The sequence below is a fragment of the Mauremys reevesii genome, unplaced genomic scaffold (genome assembly GCF_016161935.1).
Source record: "Mauremys reevesii isolate NIE-2019 unplaced genomic scaffold, ASM1616193v1 Contig44, whole genome shotgun sequence".
Classification (NCBI taxonomy): domain Eukaryota; kingdom Metazoa; phylum Chordata; order Testudines; family Geoemydidae; genus Mauremys; species Mauremys reevesii.
Window position 1 is genome coordinate 264,556 of NW_024100856.1, and position 12,806 is coordinate 277,361.

Here is a 12,806-nt window from a genome sequence, read left to right on the forward strand (position 1 = left end):
CTATCTTGAGTAGTTTAGTATCATCTGCAAACTTTGCCACCTCATTGTTTACCCCTTTCTCCAGATCGTTTATGAATAAATTGAATAGGATTGGTCCTAGGACTGACCCTTGGAACACCACTAGTTACTCCTCTCCATTCTGAGAATTTACCATTAATTCCTACCCTTTGTTCTCTGTCCTTTAACCAGTTCTCAATCCATGAAAGGACCTTCCCTTTTATCCCATGACAGCTTAATTTACGTAAGAGCCTTTGGTGAGGGACCTTGTCAAAAGCTTTCTGGAAATCTAAGTACACTATGTCCACCGGATCCCCCTTGTCCACATGTTTGTTGACCCCTTCAAAGAACTCTAATAGATTAGTAAGACACGATTTCCCTTTACAGAAACCATGTTGACTATTGCTCAACAGTTTGTTTTTCTATGTGTCTGACAATTTTATTCTTAACTATTGTTTCAACTAATTTGCTCGGTACCGACATTAGACTTACCGGTCTGTAATTGCTGGGATCACCTCTAGAGCCCTTTTTAAATATTGGCGTTACATTAGCTAACTTCCAGTCATTGGGTACCAATGCTGATTTAAAGGACAGGTTACAAACCTTAGTTAATAGTTCCGCAACTTCACATTTGAGTTCTTTCAGAGCTCTTGGGGGAATGCCATCTGGTCCCGGTGACTTGTTAATGTTGAGTTTATCAATTAATTCCAAAACCTCCTCTAGTGACACTTCAATCTGTGACAGTTCCTCAGATTTGTCACCTACAAAAGCCAGCTCAGGTTTGGGAATCTTGCTAACATCCTCAGCCGTGAAGACTGAAGCAAAGAATCCATTTAGTTTCTCCGCAATGATTTTATCGTCTTTAAGCGCTCCTTTTGTATTTCGATCATCAAGGGGCCCCACTGGTTGTTTAGCAGGCTTCCTGCTTCTGATGTACTTAAAAAACATTTTGTTATTACCTTTGGAGTTTTTGGCTAGCCGTTCTTCAAACTCCTCTTTGGCTTTTCTTATTACACTCTTGCACTTAATTTGGCAGTGTTTGTGCTCCTTTCTATTTGCCTCACTAGGATTTGACTTCCACTTTTTAAAGGAAGTCTTTTTATCTCTCACGGCTTCTTTTACATGGTTGTTAAGCCACGGTGGCTCTTTCTTAGTTCTTTTACTGTGTTTCTTAATTTGGGGTATACATTGAAGTTGGGCTTCTATTATGGTGTCTTTAAAAAGGGCCCGTGTAACTTGCAGGGATTTCACTTTAGTCACTGCACCTTTTAACTTTTGTCTAACTAACCCCCTCATTTTTGTATAGTTCCCCCTTTTGAAATTAAATGCCACAGTGTTGGGCAGATGAGGTGTTCTTCCCACCATAGGGATGTTGAATGCTATTGTATTATGGTCACTATTTCCAAGCGGTCCTGCTATAGTTACCTCTTGGACCAGCTCCTGCGCTCCATTCAGGATTAAATCTAGAGTTGCCTCCCTTGTGGGTTCCCGTACCAGTTGCTCCATGAAGCAGTCATTTAAAGTATCGAGAAATTTTATCTCTGCATTTCGTCCTGAAGTGAAATGTTCCCAGTCAATATGGGGATGATTGAAATCCCCCACTATTATTGGGTTCTTAATTTTGATAGCCTCTCTAATTTCCCTTAGCATTTCATCATCACTATTACTGTCCTGGTCAGGTGGTTGATAATAGATCCCTAATGTTATTTTTACTAGAGCATGAAATTTCTATCCATAGAGATTCTATGGAACATGTGGTTTCGCTTAAGATTTTAACTTCATTTGAATCTACACTTTCTTTCACATATAGTGCCACTCCTCCCCCTGCATGACCTGTTCTGTCCTTCCGATATATTTTGTACCCGGAATGATTGTGTCCCATTGATTGCTCTCAGTCCACCAGGTTTCTGTGATGCCTATTATATCTATATCCTCCTTTATCACAAGGCACTCTAGTTCACCCATCTTATTATTTAGACGTCTGGCATTTGTGTACAAGCACTTTAAAAACGTGTCCCTGTTTATTAGCCTGCCTTTTTCTGATGTGCCAGATTCTTTTTTTATGTGACTGTTTATCATCTGATCCGGCCCTTACATTATACTCTTCAGTCCTCTGCTCCTGACTATAACCTGGAGATTCTCTATCATCAGACTCTCCCCTAAGAGAAGTCTGTGTCCGATCCACACGCTCCTCTGCAGCAGTTGGCTTTCCCCTATCTCCTAGTTTAAAAACTGCTCTACAACCTTTTTAATGTTTAGTGCCAGCAGTCTAGTTCCACTTTGGTTTAGGTGGAGCCCATCTCTCCTGTATAAGCTCCTCCCATCGCAGAAGTTTCCCCAGTTCCTAATGAACGTGAACCCCTCCTCTCTACACCATCGTCTCATCCACGCATTGAGACTCTGAAGCTCCGCCTGCCTACCTGGCCCTGCGCGTGGAACTGGAAGCATTTCTGAGAATGCCACCATAGAGGTCCTGGAATTCAGTCTCTTCCCTAGCAGCCTAAATTTGGCTTCCAGGACATCTCTCCTACCCTTCCCTATGTCATTGGTACCTATATGTACCACGACCACCGGCTCCTCCCCAGCACTACACATAAGTCTGTCTAGATGCCTCGAGAGATCTGCAACCTTCGCACCAGGCAGGCAAGTCACCATACGGTTCTATAAGGCTACTAGAAGGCCTACAGCAAGGCTGGAGCACAAAGTTCCAACTACCTTCAGTGGCGGCAAGAAGGAAGTGAGGGTGGGGGGAGTGCGCAGCTCCCCTTATAGCACGCTATAGAGGCGCCACTCCAGGGGTCGCAGCGGTGCTCCCCCGCTATGGGTACTGCTAAGGGAAAAACTTCCGGCACCGGTGCACGTGGCGAGCACACACACCTACTGTGGAATACACAGGAGCAATCACTCAAAGAAGAATAGCTAGTTCCACTTTGTTCTTCAAACTTCAGATCACTGAAATGCAGCTGTGCATTTGAGATACTATATGACTGTAGTGCATTTTGCACTGCCTGCATCTAACATCAGGACAGGAGAAGAGGACAAGACTGTCCCTAGCTTATATGAATAAAAAAAAAAGTGAGACACACCCACCCACTATCAATGCAACAAGAAAGGAGAAGAGTAGCTGGGGCCAAGAGAGAAGATTCAATGAAACCCTTCTGTACCCAAACACGTATTCACACACAAAAAAGTGAAAGCGTGCGCCTCAATCATCCAGTAGATCAATTTGGCACATTAGCCAGGAGGAAGCAGATCGTGAGTGTTTTCGACCACAAACCCTGTCCCTCCTGATTTGCAACCATCCCTGGACCAGTGACAGGGGCATAGGCAGCCAAGTCATTGGAAATAAGCAAGGAGGAAGCCAGTGGAAAAAATGAAAGGGGCCACTCTGGTTACCACCTTGGGGTCAGGGGTGTGCTCTGTACCCACAAACCTTACCTCCCTATTCACGTATTCACACACAAACAAGTGAAAGAGCGCACCTCAATCATCCAATAGATCAGGGTTCGGCAACCTTTCAGAAGTGCTGTGCCAAGTTTTCATTTAGTCACTCTGATTTAAGGTTTCGTGTGCCAGTGATACATTTTAATATTTTTTAGGTCTATTTCTATAAGTCTATAATATATAACTAATTAGTTATATAAGTAAATAATTTTTTTAAAATGCTTAAGAAGCTTCATTTAAAATTAAATTAAAATGCAGAACCCCCCAGACCCCTGCAATAGGTCAATTTGGCACATTAGCCAGGAGGAAGCAGATCGTGAGTGTTTTCGACCACAAACTCTGTCCCTCCTGATTCGCAACCCCATGGACCAGGCGGCAGCAAGTCCTGAGCAGGAGCCCGGTTACGTTGCACGGCAGAAACTGCACCTAGTTGCAAAATGGGAGGGTTGCACAAAGTGTCATCACATCTGCCCCCCCCATGTTCGGGTGTTAACCCCCCCCCCCCAGGACGGGGCATTGCGGGTCCCTCTGGCACTCACCTGCGGGTCTCTGCTTGTGCCTGTGCCCGGGGGGCTCCACCCTGCCCCGTGGGTGCCTGTCACACATGAGTAGAGCCCGGGGGGGGGGGGGTGTTCCGTAGCAGATCAGGTCTCTGAAGCCCTGGGGGGCAGAGGGGCCGATGGGGATTAAGGGGGGTTAATTCATGGCACCGCCTCTGGTAGAGGCTTCGGCTGCTGGGCAGGGACCGAGAACCCACTAATCGCCCCCGCCCCTGATCCTGACCTGCTGGGTCTGTCTCGGCTTCCAGATCGGCTGGAGAGTTGGAGCAGGGAGGAGAGCCAGGGCCAGGACCCATCCACCCCGGCTTTGTGGCTGTTGAATGGGACCCAGTCAAACCAAGAGGAGCCGATCCCAGCCTGCAGCAGCGTCTCTAGCCTGAGTGTCGCTGAGTGTCAATGGGACCAGGAACTGGGGCGGCTGAGAGTGAAGAGCCGCTGCAGGAGTTGCGTGTTGATGGCGATGGACACCGGGAGACTGTCGGGAAGCCAGGTAATGGGGCGTCGCTGCCTGGGATGAGGCTGGAGAGAGACCCTGAGGCTGCCCCACGTGGCCTCATGTTCTCAGTGGCAGCAGCCAGTGCCCAGCAACCCCCCATCTGTGGGCAGCAGGGACTGGGTCTCCCCCAGGGGCTCTCAGGGCACCGATCCCGGCTCACAGCTGCTGCCTGGCGCACACAGCGGTGGCCGTGGGGCTGGGCAGGGGACAGGGCCAGCTCTAGGCACCAGCAAAACAAGCAGGTGGTTTGAGCGGCACATTCCTAGGGGTGGCATTCCAGCGCTGGCCATGCTGCCCTAGAAATGTGCCCCTGCCCCAGCTCGCCTCTGCCTGCTCCCTGAGCGCGCCACCGCTCCGCTTCCTTTGCGCGTGGCAAGCCTGGCAGAGGGGGTGAGAAGCCGAGCGGCAGCGCGTTCAGGGGAGCAGGTGGAGGGAGGTGAGCTTGCAAGGGGGTTCCAGGGGGGCCGCAGGAAGCAATGGGGCAGGGGAAATGCGGCACGCCCGGGGGAGGAGGCGGGACCGGGGATTTGGGGAAGGGGTTGGGAAGGGGAGGAGTTAGGAGGGCCCAAAAAGGGGGCAGCCAAAAATTTTTGCTTGGGACGGCAAAATCCTGGAGCCGGCCCTGATAGGGGCCTTTGGGCTGGGTGTGTCAGACCCCTGTGACAGCCCTGGCCCAGCTCTGCCTGGTTCGTTCTCCCCCCTTCTGCTGTGTGTGGCCAGGGTGAGACCCCAGTGTGCGGGGACAGGCGCCCTTGGCAGTGTGGGCCCTGCCAGTGCTCGGCAGGGGGCAGAGCGGAGGTGGGGGGAGGCAGCTTGAGCTCCTGCCACCAGAACATGCGGGTCCTTGTCTCTGTGCCCCTGAGCTCACCAGGCCCCGTGACAGCCTGGCTGGGGGTGCCAGGGAGGGCTCTGGGCTGAGGGGAAGGAGGGACTGTTCTGCCAGCCCCAGCCTGCCTGAGCCTCCGGGCGCCTCTCCCAGAGCGTCTGATGGGAGGAGCCATCGACAGAACGGGGCATGTTCTAGGGCAGCTCCAGCCCTGGTGCCATCAGTGAGACATGTCCTTTCGGCCCGGCCTGACGGGTCTTTGTGTTTCAGAACCTCGTCGTAACTGCAGGGGATGCACAGTTGCCCTCGCAGCCATGTCCCTAGGTCTCCTCATCGCTATTACTGTCCTGGCAGGTGAGTTCTCAGCCCTCCCTGCCCCCTCTCTGCGCATCCCATTCCCCCTGGAGCCACCACAGTCACAGTCTCTCCTCCTGGCCTGTCTGGCTTCTGCCCCTGGGACAGAGGATTCCTGGGGAATGTTCCTCCACGACCCTCCTGCCGCTCCCCCCAGACCCCTGCACCTGGGCGCTCTCTGTGTTGGACGATCTGACTGACATTAGCTCCCCCCGGCCCAGCTCTGAGCACTTTGGACCCAAGTCACTGTTGCCGGGCCCCAGGCACAGTCACTGGTACCCTGTGCAGAGTGGAGGTGATTGACAGGAGAAGGTGCAGGGCAGCAATGAGCTGGGCCCTCTGCCTGCAGCATGTCGCCCTGAGGTACCAGCCTGGCCTTCCTGCATCCCCGGGTCGTGCCCAGGGCCGGGCTGGCAGATGCTGGCGTGTCACTGAAATGAGCTGTAGAACGCAGCACAGACACCTCCATTAACGCCGTGTGAAACCCACCAATTAGTGACCTCGGCAGTGCAGGGTCCCATAGCGCCATTGACTCCCCCACCTGCACAGACAGCGAGCGCTAGCGCAGAGGCGGCTGTTCATGGTGAGCGTGAACCCGGCTGTATCTGCCAATAGTCTGGGGAACGGGGGCTGAGACCATCTGGGATGTGATTTATCTGTTGCCCTGGGATCTGATCACTGGGCCCCAGCAGGGTTTAGCAGCTGGCAGAGGGGGGTGAAGCCAGGGCTGTCTGCATTAGGAATCCTCTGTGCAATGTAATGACATTAGTGCAAACTGCTCACATAGATGCACTGCAGTGGTGCAGAAAGGGGCTTCCCCTGGTGCAATTGGCTGCCGTAAGCTACCACAGCAGAACATGCTGCTCTGGCACATCTGTGCAAGGGGTTTGCAGTAATGTAACTTCCTCTCCATCCTTACACCAGTGCCAGCTGCCCTGCTACAGGCAGGCTGTGAGTCCCATCTCACTGCTGGACTGGCCGGCTATTGGAATGGGCAGCATTGACTCACACAGCATAAGGTGAGATCTGTGAGGTTGGGGTTCCACACCTGCGGGTACAGGGAGCCCCCAGGATGCAGTGGGGTCAGATAGTGGAGATGGCACCAGTCTGGGGCTCCTTGCTGTGCCCTGTGCCTCCTAGGCAGTACTGGAAGGGCCCACAGGCCTGGCAGCCTTTCTTCCAGGGGTCTGTATATTCCCAAATCCAGCTCTGTACAGGGTGTGAAATGTGAAGTTGTGCCCCTGCTGCAGTTGTTCCCTGAAACGAGTGACACAAATCACACACTGAGCAGGACTGTAAAGCATCATATGTACTGATGGCCCAGCCCCAGGGGAAGGCTTAAACTAGCTACAGAATTATTGTGCAAAATGAGGTACAAAAAAAAGTGACATGCACAAAAATGGCTGGGAGATAACACAAAATTCCCCTGAGGCTGAGAGTGAGCAGGAGTGATTTGGGGCGGGAGGGGGATCACTCACTGACATGGTGTTTGGAATGGGTTAGCAACTCTTCCCCATTGTGACCCTAATAACCCTGCCTCTGGTTATTCACCTACTGCACTGACCTTGCCAATAGCTGCTTGGTGTTAGTCATGAGTGGCCCCGCTGCTGCTGCTCTCTCTGGCACTGAAAGGGTGACACTGAGGTGAGAGCGGCTAGCTCCTGTATTGGGGGGGAGAAATATCTGTAGGTGAGAAGTGCATCAGGTTGCAGTTGGCCAGTCAGTGTAACTGGTCATTTCCTGTTACTGGAGCTCAATTTCGTGTCCCTGACTGAAAGTTATTTCACTTCTCAGCTATTCACCTGCCTTTCGTTGCTCTGTTGAACGTGCGGGTGTTGCTCTTGTCACTCACTCACTCATGCCCGTCACCCCAATCAGGGTATGGGCCGCCAACCACAGATCTCCAGAGTCCTCTATCCTGGGCCATTCCCTCTAGCTGTTTCCAGGTATAGCCCATTTTTTTGCTATCAGCCTGAAGGTCGCATCACCAGGTGTTTCTTGGACGGCCTCTTTTCCGCTTGCCGTGGGGGTTCCACCGCAGTGCCTGTCTGGGGATGTTAGCTGGCTGCTTGCGTAGTGTGTGTCCTATCCAGCCCCACCTTCTCCTTCTGATTTCTTCCTCTGCTGGGAGTTGACGGGTCCTCTCCAAGAGGTGCTCTTGTGCCTGGGATGAAAAGCTCTGAGCTGTGTTAGTTCCCCCAGGCTGGGAGCGTCACAGGAATCCTTCCTGCCAGGCAGACTTATCACAACAAACGCCCTGTGTCTGGCTGTGCTGGACGGGCCTGGGCAGCGGGTGTTCAGTCTGGTGAAGGGAAGGGAGTTTGTTCCCATCTTCATCTCAACCTGCCTCTCCTGGGGAGCCGAGTGCAGAGCAGGGGGAGGGGGCAGCGGCCCAGGCTAGCAGGATTCCTCGGGGTAACAGACCTGGCAAATCAGGTTGAACTTGATCTCTCATCCAGTGTCACTCTTCTCCCTGCTCATTCATCATCATTCATTCATGCCCGCTGCTGGCCCGATAACTGTTCCCTCGTCTGCAGCTCCCTGCCCACCCCCTGCTCTAACACTCCCCTTGGGCCTGGTTCTCTGGTGCTTCGAAGCAGGAGCTGTTTGTCAGTTGCATCCCTAATGAACGTGAACCCGAGACAGCAGCCCAGTGAGATGGGGGTCAAGTAACCCCCTTTGGGGGCTGGATTCCCAGCATCCTTCCCTCCCAGCCACTGCCAGGGCAGTGTCAGAGGCCTGGGGTGCCGGGGCTCATCTCTCCCCACAGACGGGCAGGTCCCCTCTTACAACATCTGTTATGTTCCCATTTTCAGTGTTGCCGTCTAGGCATCCTCCAGCTGCCCTGGGCCCCTGCTGCCCAGACGGCTGGGTCGGATACCGAGGGAGGTGCTACTATTTCTCCGAGACTGAAGGGAACTGGAACAACAGCCAGAGACACTGCTCCTCCCTCGGTGCCTCCCTGGCTGCGATCGACACCCTGCAGGACCTGGTGAGAGACTCTCGTTGCAATGGCCTGGCCTTGGCTCAGCGCTGGCTGCTGCATTACGACCTGGGCTGTGCCCTGTGAGGCGAGGAGCAGCTCTGACCCCTCTCGTGCTGGAAGGCCAGAGGGACTGGATTTCCAGCTGCTGAATGCCAGGCCTGGCTGGATCCGGGGCTCCTCTAGTGTCAGTGTGTGACCGTGGGGATCATCCCCTGTCAGCCTTCCCAACAGGAGACTGTCCCTCTCTAGGGCTGGGCTGGCTCAGGTGTCTGCTGGGCTGCATGGGACTGGAGAGGGGGCTGAGATCCCAGCTCAACTTGAAGAGCCAGTGCTCCAGGGCAGCCAGCTGAGGATGGGGGAGGCTCCTGTCAGCCCTGGTCCCTTCTGACTGGGGGGGGGGTGGGGGGGGCTCTTCTCTCATCCCTGGCCCCTCCCAGCATCTCTTATTGAGATCAGCTGGGCTCTTTCCTTCCTCTTCCCCTGCGATGGTGAGGGGAGCTCAGCTGCTCTGTATGGAGAGGCTTTGACACAGAACGTGGCCTTGCTCCCCCAGCCCCCCATGCGGCTTAGACCCAACAGCACCCAAGAGCTGCCCCAGCCCAGGGCAGATTGGGGTGAGGGGGAGCTGGGTTTGGGCTGGGAGGGTTAATACTGAATTACCCAGAGCTGGGCAAAAGGGAGGAGAAAATCCCCAGCCACCCCCTGGAAACACTCAGAGCCCTTCCGTGTACACCTGGGATTCCCTGCCCGGAGCCTGGGGGAGCAGCAGGGTCGGGGCTCTGACACCACCTCTCCCTCTGCTGTTTTTAGGATTTCCTGCTGCGCTATAAAGGCAACCCCCACCACTGGATCGGCCTCCGGAGGGACCCGGGGCAGCCCTGGAAATGGGTCAACGGCACCGAATTCAACCGCCTGTGAGTCTTTTTGACCCAGCTCTTCTGTGTGGTGTTACTGCTCCTTATGCTGACACTCACCTGGAATCTCCCCCTGGGGCAGTTTGGGTGGGTTGGGCCTGCAGGGGCCCATCCAGACCCAGCTGGGGGTGGGGGGAGCAGGAACTGGGGTTAAAATACCCACCCAGCATAAAGGCTCCATGGAGGCCAGTTGATCTTAGAACCTCTCCTGGCCCTGCTGCCCACTGCCCCCCCGCTGGGGGTGGGGCCTGTGACTGGTGCAGGAGGGGGAATCCTGAGGGGCTGTGAGTGCAGCAGCTCCCTGTGCTGTACGAGTGTCTCCCCCTGTCTGTGACTGACGGGAAACGCCCAACTCCTGCCTGACACCAGCTCCCTGGCTTCTGTCTTGCAGGTTTCCGATAACAGCAGATGGTGACTGCGCGTATTTGAATGACGAGAATTGGGTCAGCAGCTCACAGTGCACCAGTGAGAGACACTGGATCTGCAGCAAACCTGATGAGTTTACAAAGGCGAAGGAGGCAGCAGTGGAAGGGGGCTCATAACAAGAGTATTATCAAAAATTAGCCCTGGAAAAGCCTGTTCACTCCCTTCCAGGAGCCCATTGGGGTGGAAGGGGCAGGGAGGGGGTAGGTGTGACACTGGCAGACCAGGTATCAGCTCATGCCAAAGTTCCCATGTCTCAGGCCTGGTCTACACTAGGACTTTAATTCGAATTTATCAGCGTTAATTCGAACTAACCGCTCAACCGTCCACACCAGGAAGCCATTTAATTCGAACTAGAGGGCTCTTTAGTTCGAATTTGGTACTCCAGTAACGCTAACTTCGCACTTGCGAGCTCGAATTAGGCTTGGTGTGGATGCTAATCGAACTTAGCAGCTCCGGGAGCTATCCCACAGTTCACCACTCTGTTGACGCTCTGGACAGCATTCCGAGCTTGGATTCTCTGGCCAGCCACACAGGAAATGACCCGCGAAAATTTGAATTCATTTTCCTGTCTGGGCGGTTTGAATCTGATGTTCTGGTTGCACATCGGGGCGAGCTCCGCAGCACCTGCAACGATGCAGAGCTCTCCAGCAGAGGAGTCCGGCAATCCCAGAATAGAAAGAGGTCCCCAGCATGGAGTGACCGGGAAGTCCAGGATCTGATCGCTGTGTGGGCGAGGAGTCTGTGCTCTCGGAGCTGCGCTCCAACAAGCGGAGCGAAGACCTTCGAGAAGGTCTCTAAAGCCATGAAAGACAAAGGATACAGCCGGGATGCGATGCAGTGCCGCGTGAAAGTGAAGGACCTAAGACAAGGGTATCAAAAGTCAGAGCGGCAAGCGGACGCTCGGGCCCAGCCCCAGACATGCCGCTTCTACGAGGCACTGCATGCCATTCTAGGTGGGTCTGCCACCACTGCCCCACCAGTGACGGTGGACTCCGAGGACGGAATAGTGTGCGGGACAGTTCCCCTCCCTGTTCGCCGATGGGGAAGATGAGGAAGGGTCTTTTGAGGACGGCGCAGGCGACATCGAACCCACTCCCGCTTTTCCTGACAGCCAGGATCTCTTCATCACCCTCACAGAGATCCCCTACCAACCGTCCCCGCCCGTTAACCCGGACTCGGAATCAGGGGAAGGATCAGGCGGTAAGTGCTACAAACAGGGAAACATTTATTTTTTTAAGAAACAGGGATATATATAAAAAATATAAATACTATATAACAATTTTTAAATATGAAACTATACAAACAGCAGGTCTACACAAACAGCAATGGAGCAATAGTCCTCTGGGGATAGTTCAAAAGCTCTCAGAGAGCAGCTGGAAAAGCCTCAGCAAGAGGTTTCTTGGGAGAGGTGCTTTATTGGGTGCTCCGTTGAAGCACACTCTTCCGCGCCAGGCCATCCTCAGGTACAGGGGACCATCGCCTACGAGCATGGCAGCGTATGGTCCTGGTCTGTGCAGGGCTTCTGTTAGCATCCGCTCTCTCTGTGTGCGCCTGACACGCCTCAGGGTGATGTCGTTGTGGAAGTGCTGCATCTAATTAGTGGAATTAGTGTACTGTTACTATTGTGCATGGTAGACTTTTACTTTGCATAAGAATGACCCTCGCTTAACAGAGCTTTACTTTGCATAAGAATGACCCTTGCTTAACAGAGTTTTACTTTGCATAAGAATGACCCTCGCTTAACAGCCACGTGTTGCAGGCCACAGAGGAAAAGCATACAGGGGTCTTTCCCGTTCACTGGCGGGAGGTGCCGCATAACGCTCATCTTTTCTGCTTTGCACATTGCCTCCAGCAGGAGAGCACAGCTAAGCACTAACTGATAAGCACTCTGTACTGTAAGGCTTACCAGGACTTTGTGCAAGAGGGATGCAGCTGTCTCTCCTCGCTTGTGCGCTATCCAGTGCAATCGCGCCGCCAATGAGAGCGTATTCCGAAATCTCGGACTAGTTCCGAGATCTCCTGAGACTTGGTTCCCTGTTTGGTCTTCTTAACTGAAACTGACTAGACTGTGTTTACTGTTGGCAAACATGTATGTGTTCAAGGAAATCACCTACTTTTTCGCATCACACAGCTTCGGCTCCTTCCCGGACTGCCCCGCCATCCCCCTCGCAGAGGCTGGCTCAGATTAGACGCCGAAAGAAAAAGACAAGGGACGACATGTTCCAGGAACTGATGGCCAGCTCCAGAGCGGAGGCGGCAGAGCAGAGACAGTCGAGGGAGAGCCTGTGTCAGCAGCATCGCACACACCTGGAACGGGAGGATAGGTGGCGGCAGGAAGACCAGCAGGCGACTCAAACGCTGCTTGGTCTAATGAGGAGCAAACGGACACGCCCGGCGCCTTGTAGATGTTCTGCAAGACCGCAGTCAGGAGGAGAGAGCCCCTGCAGTGCATCTGCAACCGCCTCCAACGCCAAGAAGTCCTGTTCCCCCTCACCCAAAGTGACAAGACGGAGGCGGTAGGGGCCGTGAGAACTGTCCCGGCACCGCAGCACACCGATAATGTTCGAGACAACTGTCGCGCTGTAAATTTGTACAAGCTCTTTCCTTACAGCATCAACCAGTCCCAACTCCAGGTTCATCCCCCCCACTGTGTCCTACATTATTAAAAGCGGTTTTGTGTTACTGACTGTTTCCGTCACGTTTCTGGTGTCAGAAGACTTTCTGTTGTTCTGTTGGGGGGCGGGGGTTGTAATTTCACTGCATAGCCCACAGTGCCATGCTACAGACTTGGCTGCAGGGTCAA

General features: G+C 53.5%; 1 protein-coding gene across 1 annotated transcript in view; it reads right to left on the reverse strand.

Annotated features, from left to right (window-relative positions):
- The window catches only part of LOC120394250 (C-type lectin domain family 2 member D-like), a 75,172-nt gene that overhangs the window by 47,504 nt on the left and 14,862 nt on the right, over positions 1–12,806 (reverse strand). The gene's annotated exons all lie outside the window — the stretch shown is intronic.